Source organism: Microcaecilia unicolor, chromosome 14, assembly GCF_901765095.1.
Source record: "Microcaecilia unicolor chromosome 14, aMicUni1.1, whole genome shotgun sequence".
Classification (NCBI taxonomy): domain Eukaryota; kingdom Metazoa; phylum Chordata; class Amphibia; order Gymnophiona; family Siphonopidae; genus Microcaecilia; species Microcaecilia unicolor.
Genome location: NC_044044.1, coordinates 44,908,467 through 44,922,434, shown reverse-complemented (window position 1 = coordinate 44,922,434; position 13,968 = coordinate 44,908,467). Strand labels below are relative to the sequence as shown.

Below are 13,968 nucleotides of genomic sequence, written 5' to 3'. Positions count from 1 at the left end.
CCTTGGCTGTTCTGCCATGATGTCGATGCTGATAACCAGCACATTGGGACCCTTGTCTGCAGTCTTCATCTATATGCAAGGTCGCAGCTTCAGCAAATAAACAGGCTTTGCATTGAAAGAAGGAATAAGCTTGAGTCTGCATTTTAGAAGTCAGGTTATTAATGTTGAATAGTGCCATGTATTATGATCCCATGTATCTTTGTTATATAGAAACATATATAGTGCTTCATAGTGCTTGCTTTGCTCCTAAATGCCCATGCTCCACCCATGTGAACTCTCACTTGCATTTGTGCAATATGCAAGTTTCACGTTAAAATTATAGAATGCCGCTTAGCGCTCAACTAGCACTCGTGTGAATCTGTAACATCCATCTGCCTAGCGCTAGTAGTCTGTAATCTGTGTGTGTGAATGGTGCGTTCATATACATTTTGGTGCTCAAATTTTAGTATATGAGGGTATAATTTTAAGGTATGTTGGAATCAACCCAAGTAAAATACAAGACAAAACATGAAGCCGGAAGGAGGGAGGCAGATCCTGGGTTAGGGTTAGAATGCCCCGATCTGCTAATAATGTGTTTGTTTTTTTAGCAGACAATGTTAGAGTAGTCAAATATTTTCCAATGGATGAGACCAATCCTTTCTCTTCTTTTCACTTGCTCTTTTGTTAGCTCCAACTTTCCGGAGGTTTCTAACAAAACATGTGAGGTCTGGCTGTTAACATATGCCTTATATCTTGAAGGCTGGTCTCATGATGCCTTTGGGAACATATGGAGGTCATGATGAGGATGGGGAGACACACAAGCTGTTTGATATCTCTCATACCTCCAGTAGACGAGGTGTTGAAATTCTGTTTATATTCAGCATTGAAGCAAACAAGGCTTCAGACCATAATACCATTACAAATAATGTTAGGGTGGGTGTCCCAGAGAGAAAGCGGTGCCGACAGTCTCTGTGTCAACGAGTCCTGCTTCTACTTGCAGCTTTTCCTTCCTTGAAGAGTCAGAACAGAAATCCGTAGATACCCTGGAGCAGTGGTTCTCAACCAGTATGTCAGGACACACCTGGGTGTCTCCAAAAAGTGAGAGGTGTACCACCAAAAATTTAGCATAGACTGCAAGCCTCTGCTTTCCTTAGAAACCATCTCTGCCTGCAAGGTGGGGAGACCAGATATCCTGAAAGTCAGTTTATTGAAATCCCCATAATTGTTCCTTATTTATATACAACAAACACACACTTAAAACTTATTACTCTTCACTGGGTTTTGTGTTGCTTCACAGTATCTGACAGTAGAGGGATTTTATGTTGCTGTTACTGAGATGATCCCAAAATGTGTGTGTGTATATATATATATATATTTTTTTTTTTTTGGTTTAGTGTGATGAGTGAGAAATCTGGGACTGATGTGTTGCATACAGTTTTTTGATATGGTATTGAATGGTAGGCAAATTCACATTAAACTCACTGTCAACAATTAAGTATTTCATTTTTGTGTTCAGCTGTTGAATTTTAGTGTTCAGTGTGTCATATATATGAATATTGTCTGTCAATGTGCCACAGCAAAAGAAAGGTTGAGAACCACTGCACTAGATGTAAAACCAGGAGTGGGTCAATATGAACGGCCATGACCTGGACGTTGTTGCTAACCCTACTGAAAGTCATGTCGTGGTATGAGGAAGAAGTTCATATCAAAGCCTCCGTAGAGAGAAGATCGCCAATTTATGATGGCTAAATTTGACAAAGAGTACTAAAGCAAATTTTATAAATAAGTAAGTGTTTTGTTTAAGGGATCAGTTTCCACATATGAGGACAAATTCTTTGGTTTGGAGCCAGTAGGCTGAATGCGCAAACTCTGCCTCCTTCCCTCTATCCCCTCCTCCATCCTCAAAAAAAAAAAAAAAAAAAAAACATCAGGAAAATTAGGCCAAGACAAAATGCAGTGTTGGCATGCCCAACCCAATGTGGGGACAGAGGAACATACTGATATCAGTGACTTCTGCTGGCATGAAATGGATAGGCCTAGGAGCAGTCAAGAATAGGATCCCTCTTTAAGGTATGTCAAGGGTGGAGGGCCAGCTTGACTTTATGGATTTGTGCATTCAATTACTCAAGGGAAAGGGGAATGGGACTTGATATACCACCTTTCTGTGGTATTTTGCAACTCCATTCAAAGCAGTTTACATACATACAGGTACTTATTTTGTACCTGGGGCAATAGAGGGTTAAGTGATTTGCCCACAGTCACAAGGAGCTGCGGTGGGAATCAAGCCCAGTTTCCCAGGATCAAAGTCCGCTCCACTAACCACTAGGCTACTCCTCCACTCCCAATCAGCGCCACTAATTGGCATTAATTAAAATTTATGTGCAGAACTTGCTAGGTGTATTCTGAAAAGTGGTGAGCTTAAATTCTAATGTGTGCTACCAAAAGGAGGCATGGCCATGGGCGTTCCAAAAATCTACATGCAGAGGTTATAGAATACACCAACCCCATGCCTAACTTAGGTGCTGGTAGTTACACCAAGTTTAACTAGAGTTAGGTGCACGCATGGCCACTAGGCATAGTCTATAAACCGTGCCTAAATCTAGGCGCAATTTACAGAATACGCCTAGGTGGAAACATTTTTGATGTCGATTTTTCAAGCGCCATATATAGAATCTAATCCAATGTGGGTAAGGGGAAAGGGAAATGGGACTTGATATACCGCCTTTCTGAGGTTTTTGCAACTACATTCAAAGCGGTTGACATATATTCAGGTACTTATTTTGTTCCAGGGGCAATGGAGGGTTAAGTGACTTGCCCAGAGTCAAAGCTGCGGTCGGAATCGAACTCAGTTCCCCAGGATCAAAGTCCACTGCACTAACCACTAGGCTACTCCTCACCAGGGAGTTCTTTCGCTCAACTGGATGGTTGTGTCAACTTAAGTTCTGACCTGGCCCCTCTGTGAGAGTTTTAGGAGATGCAACAATTCTTCGTAGGCACCTTATGTTTAGAAGTGGGTTTGATCCTCGCCATGAATTCTCAGCACATCGGGCAATGCTGTCTAAATGTATCCCTCCCTCCCCCTTCCAGGAAAAAAACATACTGGAGAAACCCCTTCTCTTGCCCAATTAGTGGAATTGATGATATGATGATGAAAAGAATGCAACTTTCACTGCCTTGGGCATTTCTCAGTTGTTATAGGGGAACTAGAATTACTGCCAGCTTCTTCACATCCCTGTGAAGAGGAGGGGTAAGTGATAGGAGATAGACTGCAGCTGGTCTGCTTCTGCAGTAATGAATGTATGGGTGGGGAAGCAGCAAAAAAAAAAATCACTCATGGGTATGATTTCTTCATCCCCAATGTTAACTGCCACGTCTACCCTCCTCCCCCTCCCCAAACATGGAATTAGTCGTACATACAATACAAGCCCAGTACTACATCCAGCACTGGGACACTAAATAGTTTTTAACCCAACAATTTAACATCTCCAAATTCACAATAACAGTGGGGGAAGGGGCATTTCTTTTCTTGCATTTTTGTAAAGAAGATCATAGCAATCAGCCCTGGGCCTATTTTCAGGCTCCTGCTGTGGACAGACCTGAGGTACAATAACAGTACAAAAGGCTTCAGTTCGGCCTATTAATCCCAAGGCCTGTTTCTCACCTGTCAGCTTCCTTAGTTCTCTAAGTTTATCCCCCGCCTTATTAACCAATAGAATATAATTATTGCTGGCTTTGTTGTAGGGGGAAAGGGAGGTTGGGGTGGGGAGGGGGGGAGTAGGCAGATTGGGTTTCCAGCAGGAATGCTTGGTGGTACGTTGCAAAGGCCCTCAGCTCAGACTGTAATCCGTAAAGTGATCTTTCCCCTTTCCTGCCCCTTCTGCCTCCTGGTGTTTAATTGGCAGAAAATAAGATCAGCTTGAGGTGATATAATTAATACCGTCAAACCTCAATCTGTCCAGGGACTTTTTTTTTTTTTAATAAGCATTTTCAAGTATGTTGTCCCTTAAAGAGACAGAAAGGTGCCCCAATTCCCTTAGCACATTGATAAGCTTAGGAAGAAGGGAGACCATGAGTGATAATCTGTTCTTCTAACAATATCTCGTGCTTCCCTGTGCTTTTTAATGCCCTTCGCACTGCAGCATACTTTTGTCCTTCTATCCACTCACAAGATGTGCCTGAGAACCAGGCAAACTGGGTTTGACTCCCACTGCAGCTCCTTGTGACTCTGGACAGGTCACTTAACAATCCAGGCACAAAACACATACCTGTATATAATGTGTAAACTGCTTTGATTATAACCGCAGAAAGGTGGTATATCAAATCGCATCCCCTTTCCCTTTTGACTGTAATACACAAGACTAGGTAAACCATAGACTTGTTGAGACAGAGAGAATGTCTTCCTTTCCCTTCGAACAAACAAACAAACAAAGCAAACACTGGGCCTTCAGGATTGAGAAAAATGTAGTCCTTTATTTATGATGACCCGACACGGGCCGTGTTTCGACGTACAAACGCCTGCATCAGGGGTCAAAAGACTCCTATAGGTCAGCTATGGACTAGTGAACAAGGATGTGAAATAAACAATCAGGATATATTTCCCACTGTTTGAACAACTCGTCTGTAGAACGCCTTCAGCCTCGTAAACCGCCTTTCCCTTCGCACAGTTTGTACATTTTTAAAGAAATTGTATTGCGTAGACAACAAGCCAGGCTACACTTGCTCACTAACTCCTGCATTGCATCCAGAGAATAAGAGCACAGTGTTGGGGACACTGCTTCTAACTGGCCTTAGTGGCCAATGTCATATAACACATTGAGGAAAAAGATTTAGGTGTTGTCATGGACGGTACACTGAAATCTTCTGCTCACTGTGCGGTGGTGGCCAAAAAATCAAACAGAATGTTAGGAATTATTAGGAAAGGAGTAGAGAATGAAACAAAGAATATCATAAGGACTTGGTATCACTACATGATGAGACCATACGTTGAGTATTGTGTGCAATTCTGGTCATATCCTCTCTAAAAAAAGATATAGTAGAATTAGAAAACGGATGGAGAAGGGTTACCAAAATGATTAAGAGGATGGAATGACTCTCAGGTGAGGTTGGAGCTCTTCAACTTGGAGAAGAGGCGACTGACTGGCGATATGGTAGAGGTCTGTAAAATCCCGAATGGAGGGAACGGGTAGACATGAATCGACTGTTTACTCTTTGAAAAATTACAAAGACTAAGGGACGCTCTATGAAGTTACATAGATAGTAGTGCTCATTGAAAACAGAAAATATTTTTTTACTCATTGTATAGCTAAGCTCTGGAACTCTTAGCTAGAACAAGTGCAAAAGCAGTTAGTGTAGCTGGGTTTAAAAAAAAGGTTTGGACAAATTCCTGGAGGAAAAGTCCATAAACATTATTAAGGTAGACCTGGGGAAAGCCACTGCTTATCCCTGGGGTTAAGTAATATAGAATCTTGTTATTTTGGGGACTCTGCTAGGTACTTGTGACCTGGACTGGCCACTGTTGGAAACAGAACACTGGGCTGGATGGACCCTTGGTCTGACCCAGTGGGGCAACTCTTGAGTTCTTATGTTCTAAAATACTTACATATGGTATGGGGGTGGGGTGGGGAAGATGGCAGCAGGCTGCTGATCGTGATGTTTGCTGCTCTGTAGTTTTACCTTAATGGGGAAGGGGAAGGCATGGATCTATCCCTTGGAGACCCCTGCTCCTCCGCTCTTAAGTCCTGTGGATTCTTTTGTCAGTGCAGAGAGGCTCAGAAAGAATGTTCTGGTGAGATGCCTGTGAGGGTTTTGTCAGAGACAGGAGGACCGAGAAATTCTCTAGCTCACAACCAATGCAGCTATATGCATCACCCCCAGTGGCTGCCGAAGTCAGATAATGCCTACTGGAGTTCAGTGTTCCCTTGGCTAGAGGTAGGGAAAACAGGTCTCAGTTGCCGCAAAGGGAGTCTCTACAATCTATGGCAAGGGATAGGGAAGCTGCAAGGAGGACTGATGTCGTCATTGGGTCCTTGGTCCTTGGGGCCACCATGCCATGCGCTCAGAGTTTTAAAATATCCAGACCGTTCTGTCACAGTGCTGTTCCTCACCTCAAATTCTGCCACCCCAGGTGGACGTGCAAGAAGGGTTGTAAGCTCTGAGGACAAGGACTGTCAGAATTTAAGAAAGAGTTGAGTGGAATGGGTAGACGTGAATCGTTTGTTTACTGTTTCCAAAATATACTTGGAATAGGGGGCATGCGATGAAGCTACAAAGTAGTAAATGAATCAGATAAAATTTGTCTTCACTCAACGTATAATTAAACTCTGGAATTCGTTGCCAGAGAATGTGGTAAAGACGGCTAGCTTAGTGGGGTTTAAAAAAGGTTTGGACGACTTCCTAAAGGAAAAGTCCATAGACCATTATTAAACTGACTTGGGGAAAATCCACGGCTTATTTCTGGGATAAGCAGCATAAAATGTATTGAACTTTTTTGGGATCTTGCCAGGTATTTGTGACCTGGACTGGCCACTGTTGGAAACAGGATGCTGGGCTTGATGGACCTTTGGTCTGTCCCAGTGGGGCGATACTTATGTACTTATGGTAGGCATGTGGGATCCCTTAGGAAAGGAAGAGTTAGTGGTTACTGAGGATGGGCAGACTGGATGGGCCATTTGGCCCTTATCTGCCGTTTCTGGTGTTGCTTCAGTAATGTATGATCTTTCTCAGGCTTTCCATCCATGAAGGCAAAAGTAGTATGTTTCTGTGTTAGTCTACTTTAAAAGGATTAGAAATAAAAGAAAAAACATATGGTGATACCTTTTTTATTGGATTAACTTAATACATTCATCAAAAAATGTATGAAGTTAGTTCAATAAAAAAACCTATCACCTTATTTTCCTTTCTTTTGTGTTATTTCTCTTTGAAGAAAAGGATGGGGGCTAGTTTAAATCCTTCATCACAAGAGGAAGATGGTAGAAAATGGTTGATTTTTTTGCATTTTTGTGTGTGCTTCTGTCCTGATTCTGTATTAGAGGGTCTTACTCCTGTCTGAATGGCAAGTTGGTACCTAGCAACAAAAAAAAAAAAAAAAGAGAAATCTCCGCTGGTTATGCAAATGAAACCAGAAAGTGGAGGTGGCCACAAATGGAGGTGAAACCACAAGTCCAAATATGAATACTTTATTAATGACTGACCTGACGTGGCCATGTTTCGGCATAGTGCCTGCATTAGGGGTCGTTGTATATGAAGCAGATATCTGTACCACATTCCTAGTGCCCAAATATCACATATCAGAGTAGAGTGGTGCTCCGATTAACGCTGTTCTCAAAATGAATTCATGTATAGGTAACGACCCCTGATGCAGGTATTGTAACATAGTAACATAATAGATGATGGCAGAAAAAGACCTGCACGGTCCATCCAGTCTGCCCAACAAGACAAACTCATATGTGCTACCTTTTGTGTATATCTTACCTTGATTTGTAACTGTCATTTTCAGGGCACAGACCGTAGAAGTCTGCCCAGCACTGTCCCCGCCTCCCACCACCAGCTCTGCCTCCCAATCTCGGCTAAGCTCCTGAGGATCCATTTCTTCTGAACAGGATTCCTTTATGTTTATCCCACGCATGTTTGAATTCCGTTACCGTTTTCCTCTCCACCACCTCCCGTTGTACTGAACATTTTTTAACTTGCATTGTGATGGTGGTCTCTGATCCCTCTCCAGAAGAAAGACCTCTAGGTTGAACGCTTTCATAAGAATATAAGAAAATCCCATATGGGTCATGAGATATGCCCACCAAGCCCAACACCCTCTCTCTGACAGTGGCCAATCCAGATCACAAGTACTCAGAAAGATCTGAAAGAACAGATTTTTTTTTGTTCTTGCTCATATCAAGGGATAAACAGTGATTTTCTCAAGTCTTCTTGGCAAATAGTGGTTTATGAACTTTCCTCCAGGAACTCATTTGCACAAAGACATACAAGAAGAGGTTTCAGAATTTAAATTTGTGTACCCTATTAAAAACTAAGGTCAAGGGAGGTGTGATACAGATATTTAAATGCTTAAAAGGTATAATGCACAAGAATAAAATCCTCTCTGTAAGGAAGGAAGTTATAGAACTAGGAAACATGATATGAAATTGTGGAGAGATGGACTCAGGAAATACATTTCACGGAAAGGGCGGTGGATGCCTGGCGTGCCCTCCTGGTGGAGGTGGTGGGGACAAATGGCAACGGAATTTGAAAAGCTGTAGAGTAAAAACAGAGGACCCCCCCCCCCCCCCCTAAAAGGCGAGATGATGGAAAGCAAGCATTGAGCACTTCAGCTCAAGTCAGCAGTAAGATGACTTTTTTGCACATGTAAGTAGGGCTTGATAGGATAATCCGAACAGAGCGGCAGTAACAACTATTCTAAATGATGGGGGGGAGGGGAGGGAACATGCACAGAGCAAAGATTAGATGGGCCACTTAGTGACATACAGCAGTAAGTGACAGATTACCTATGTACAGCTCTTTTATTTACCCAAGTACAGAACTATAAGGGGGAGTTGCCCCTCAACTGTCTTAGTCCTTAAAGCTGTATGGCTCTAACCTTGGGAGAGAGGAGATCCCAAGGCTGTAGCTGATTTTTCTCGAATAAAAAATAAAATAATAGGCCTGATTTACAGAAGATGTATGGGGTCTTTTACTAAGCTGTGGTAGCGATCTTAGCTCACGGTAGAAATCAGCTGGCGATAAACGCAGAGATCCCCATTATAGTCCTACGGGCATCTCGGTGTTTACCGCCAGCTGATGTCTACCGTGAGTTAAAAACGCTATGGCGGCTCAGTAAAACACCCCCTTAATTTGTAGACTCTGAACTGAAAACCCTTTCTTATGAAAACCGTTATTTGATTGTTGCCATTCACTGGTATCAAGTGAAGACCTGTAACCACATCCGTTACCTCGGCTTGTGCCCTCTGACAAATGATACTCACATAGAAACGAGGAGTTACACGTGCTTTTTATTTTTGACAGTTGAAATGGTGTAAATATATACAACTAGCTAATATTCAGCAAACTTAATGGCAGGATGGGGCTTGACTGTGTCATTATGGGGTACAGGACAGAGAAATTTTGTTCTTGGAGGTTGGCACAAGTCAGAGCCAGGGCTGGCATCTGACACCTTGAGCTTTCGTTCAGAACTGCCTGAGGCCTTGTCCCCTGTTTTATATCCCTCCCCCACCCCTTTGGGTCAGGGGCCATGCACCACTGCTTCTTTTGTAACCCTCCAGTTTGGGCCCTGAATCAGGCCACAAGGTGTCACCTTTCAGCAAGGACCACAACTCGGACCTCTTGTGGCTGTGCTTCTGCCTTTGCAGTGCTCTTAGCCAACCAAGCGAGCCTTCTCCGGAGTAGCCCCCACACTCTGGAATGCATTGCCTGAAAGGCTCCGCTTAACACAAGACTACCTCTACTTCAGGAAGCAGGTGAAAGCTTGGCTGTTCAACCAAACCTTTCATAGAAGAAGTAACTAACTTGTTAGTCTCACTCACACACACAAGGATTGACTCGGGCTGCACACACTGCAGCGGGACATGTTTATCCACTCCTACCCTAGCTGAGATAATATTTAACCATCTCTCTGACCTCACGTGCAACTTTCTTCAAATCAGTCACCTTACTTTCTAATTCTTCCTACTTTCTTACTCATTTATACCTCAATCCTTCCCCCCACATCTCTTCCTCTTGTTCTTCTCGATACAATTGTGTTATCTCCGTGATACTTTGTAACCACACATTGTAAGCCGCACTGAACCTGCTATCGAGCGGGAAAGAGCGGGGTATAAATGCTACAAATAAATAAAAATAAAATGTATATGTTACAACTTTGCCTTACCCTTCACTACCAATTATAATGTTCTAGTACATATTGTGTTGTCATTGCAAGTAGTATACCATGCCATACTTTGTATTGTTGTTCGAATATTTTTACTGCTGTAATTGCCTATTGCTCATGTTTGATCTATTCTTACTGTACACCGCCTTGAGTGAATTCCTTCAAAAAGGCAGTAAATAAGTCCTAATAAATAAAATAATAAAGAACTAGTACTCTGCTGCATGGCAGGGCACAGAAACTGCTATGGAGCTATCAGACTGGCATGATTAAGCTGTACCGTGGTAACATAGTAAGTGACGGCAGATAAAGACCTGAATGGTCCATCCAGTCTGCCCAAGAGTCACATTCATTCTCAATTCAAGATTAAGTCAGCAATGAACGTGATATTATACACTTGATCATGGCCTTCCTTTGTTGTTTCCCAGAAACGAGTCTGCCCGGCCCCATTTTGTTGTCAAAGCCCAATGTATTGATTAATAAAAAAAAAAAAGGTCTGTTCAAATAAAGCTGTAAAAATACTGCCTCTACCTGCTACATTGATTTTTGAAAAGAAACTGAGATGCAGGGAGTTGTGATCAGAGACCACTCTCAAATGTATGGTTGATTGTTTCTATCTTCTTTTTAAGGTGGAGTTCCTTTCCCCGATGTTTTTTTTTTAATGTGTGTAAACTGTTTTGACTTGTTTGACAAAAAAGGCAGTATGACAAGTCTGAATAAACGATAAATGAGAGGAACTGACTGGGAAAATGATTTCGCTGAACAAGCGCATTCAACAGAACACGAGACTGGGAGGGAAAACAGATATAATGGAAAGGAGTTTGTATATCTGTTGTGGGAAGGGCTGTTGGGGTGTGCATATATCGTTTATTTCACTTGATGTACTGTTTCTCTTGTAATCAAACCGAAACGGTTTACAGTAGCAAATAAAACAATCAGAACATAAAAACAAAGGAACACCATTATTTGATAGTAAAGCTCAAGCTCTCAAGACCAGTCATTAGCACAAACGTTTACGAGACTCAAACCAGTCACAAACATTTCTAAAATCCAGATCCAATTATATTTATCAATATAAATTAGCAAGTGCATTTTCCTGTTCTCATTGCAAAAGATCGGTCAGATAAACTGAATAACTTATAAGCCGATTTGAAGATAATTTATTGTCCAAAAGCCAGATTGAAAAAGTATATTTTCAATAGTACTCTGAAAGACTTCTATGAATCTTCAAGTCTCATATTCTGAGGAAGCAAGTTCCAGAGGGCCGTGGCAAGGAAGAGAAAAGCAGCCAAGCGCGTTGATTCCCATAATGCTTTTAAGGGGGGGTAGTAGGACCAACCTATTATCAGTTACGGAGCGAAGCGTATGAGAAGGTGTGTAAGGAACAATATGGGGTTGCTAGGTAGGAAGGAATTTTATAAGTCACTTTAAGGATTTTGTATTTGATCCGATACTCAATGGGAAGCCAATGCAAGCTCTGTAGTAGAGGAGAAATACGATCATGGAGTGGGACGGATGGGAGCAGGTGAGTTTGATGGGCTGCAAAGGTCGTGCGTGCTTAGGACGGGATGGTTGTGTTTGGATGTGTTTTTCAGTATTTGAAAGGGATGTGACAGATTGTGGATGCTTGGGAAGGGTGTCTGGTTTGTGGAAAGGGGTATCAGTGACTGTGTCTTTTGGGTGGCGTAGAGAAGAGATGTTGGGGGTTATGAGGGTTCTGTTGTTCGGGGCCTGTGACATCTCACTCTTTTACCAGTAACAGCCTTTTACGCACCAGAGGAGGAAAGAATACATGAAACATGAGCATTGCTATAATGTGCTTTCTTTTCCTTTTTAAACCATATAACCAGTGTAAATATCGAAACTGAACGTCCCTGCTACCTAGCCTTGGGTAACAGTGAAATAAATCCTTTGTCAGTCTCCCTTAGGTTATACTGACCCCTGGTGGCAATAAGAATTTTAAAAAATCGAAGGAATATAGGAACGGAAGACCTTTGAAATAAGATTGATTGAATATTTTAACACCCAACAGACAGGACTTAATAAGGATCTGGGTTTTCTAACCCATTATAAACCATAAAGTTGTGTTTCTCTGTTTATTTCTCTGTTCATTACCCTCCTCTCACCTACCAACACCCATCCTGTTAGAATATCAATGAAATCCTTTGATCTCCCCATGCATACCCCCACCCTCCCACTCTGTCAGACTGTCAAAGTGATGCTTTGATGTTTCTCTTATATATACTATCTGCTACCACATTTGCTTATTTCCGATCTGACGAAGAAGGGCAACCTTCAAAAGCTAATCAAGAAACGTATTAAGTTGGTATCATCTTATTTTCTTTTCCATGTTTTATTTTGTTTGATTTCTATTGATAACCTTTAAGAGTGGACTAACATGGCTACCACACCTCTCTACTTAAAAAAAATCGAAGAAAATAATAGGATCAAAAATTTAAAAAAAAAATAAACTACTGATTTGATTCATATTGTAGCTAACACATTTACTTTTAAGAAACCCCAAATGATCAATGTATGGCGAGCAAAGACCTCTGAAATACAGCATGCCATGGAATTCAAAATAATCAAGTATATCGCTCACGTGTCAAAAACTACTACTACTACTTATTTCTATTTATTCATTTTACATTTATATCTAAAAACATAAATGTATTGGCAATCTCAGAAATAAACAATTATAAGGCATTACAATAATATATATATTGCTATAAAATTTTCTTTTACATTTGTCCACAATAATTTGAATCAAGAGCTAAGAAATTATAACAAAAGGAAATAAATTAATAAATTAAACTATTTACCAGCGGACGGGAGAAACGAGTATCCACAGCCGATTTAACAGCATTCTCAAAATTACGGGAGTGGCTCCTGAGATGGAGCAACTTTTTCTTTTGATTCAATAAACTCTAACAGTTTCTTGGGATTAAAAAAAACGTAATTCACCAGACAGAGCTTACAATCTAATTAGGACAGACAAACAGGACAAACAAGAGATAAGGGAATTTTAAAGTGAGGATGATAAAATAAAGGTTCTGAACAAGTGAATAAGGGTTAGGAGTTAAAAGCAGCATCAAAAAGGTGGGCTTTTAACTTGACGGCCAGAGATGGAGTTTGACATACCGGCTCAGGAAGTCTATTCCAGGCATATGGTGCAGCAAGATAAAAGGAACGGAGTCTGGAGTTAGCGGTGGAGGAGAAGGGTGCAGATAAGAGAGATTTACCCAGTGAACGGGAGTTCCTGGGGAGGAATGTAGGGAGAGATGAGAGTGGAGAGGTACTGAGGAGCTGCAGAGTGAATGCACTTATAGGTCAATAAGAGGAGTTTGAACTGTATGCAGAAATGGATAGGAAGCCAGTGAAGTGACTTGAGAAGATGGCTAATATGAGCATAACGACACTGGCGGAAAATAACACATCTTAACGGAAGCCCATGTTGATAACTTCCACCTGCACCTGTCGCTTGTACTCTCCACTAGCACTCTCCACCCACCAATTGGGTCCCAACCGCCTCTGGGCGAGTCGCCTGCTCTCAAATTATCCCCAGTGATTTCTAGATTACTGGGGCCACACTCCCAGTGGTCCCACAGTTCCTAGAAAGCACTCACAGACCCAACACACAAACCACCAGGATTCTTAGTCAGTCCAGACAAGAGAGTCAATAAACTAAAAATGTTTATTGTCATGAAAAATTAGAACAATGAACAGAAAAGGTGCAATCAGCAAAACAATAACAGGTAACTGAAGTATCAATTATAATACTATCTAAACATTTGTATACTATGTAACTAGTACCTGGGGAAATCAGGACATATAGCTGCTCACAGGTTATCAAATATAATAACTGTTTACAGGGCCTCAGCAAAGAGATCTTTCTCTCTTCTCTCTGGCTAAGACTGGAGAAAAAGCCAGTACATCCTAGCTGAATTTTGAGCTCCTGGGCCAATCAGAGCCCTGAACAACAAGTTTTAAAAGTAGCTGGTCACATCACTTATCTGTGTTAACTAAAGAAGGAACAGTTTTCTGTAACAGCTTTAAACATAAACATGCACCACCTGCTGGCCAAACTAGAGAAATACACTTCAAGAAATAATACAGCT

At 41.6% G+C, this 13,968-nt stretch overlaps 1 long non-coding RNA gene across 1 annotated transcript; it reads left to right on the top strand.

Moving 5' to 3' along the window:
* The first annotated feature begins 1,391 nt into the window (after positions 1 to 1,391).
* LOC115456957 lies at positions 1,392 to 13,748 on the top strand. Its single transcript, XR_003939960.1, has 3 exons — positions 1,392 to 1,474; positions 1,587 to 1,588; positions 13,736 to 13,748. It is a non-coding gene; the product is annotated as an uncharacterized LOC115456957 (long non-coding RNA).
* Positions 13,749 to 13,968: the final 220 nt, after the last annotated feature.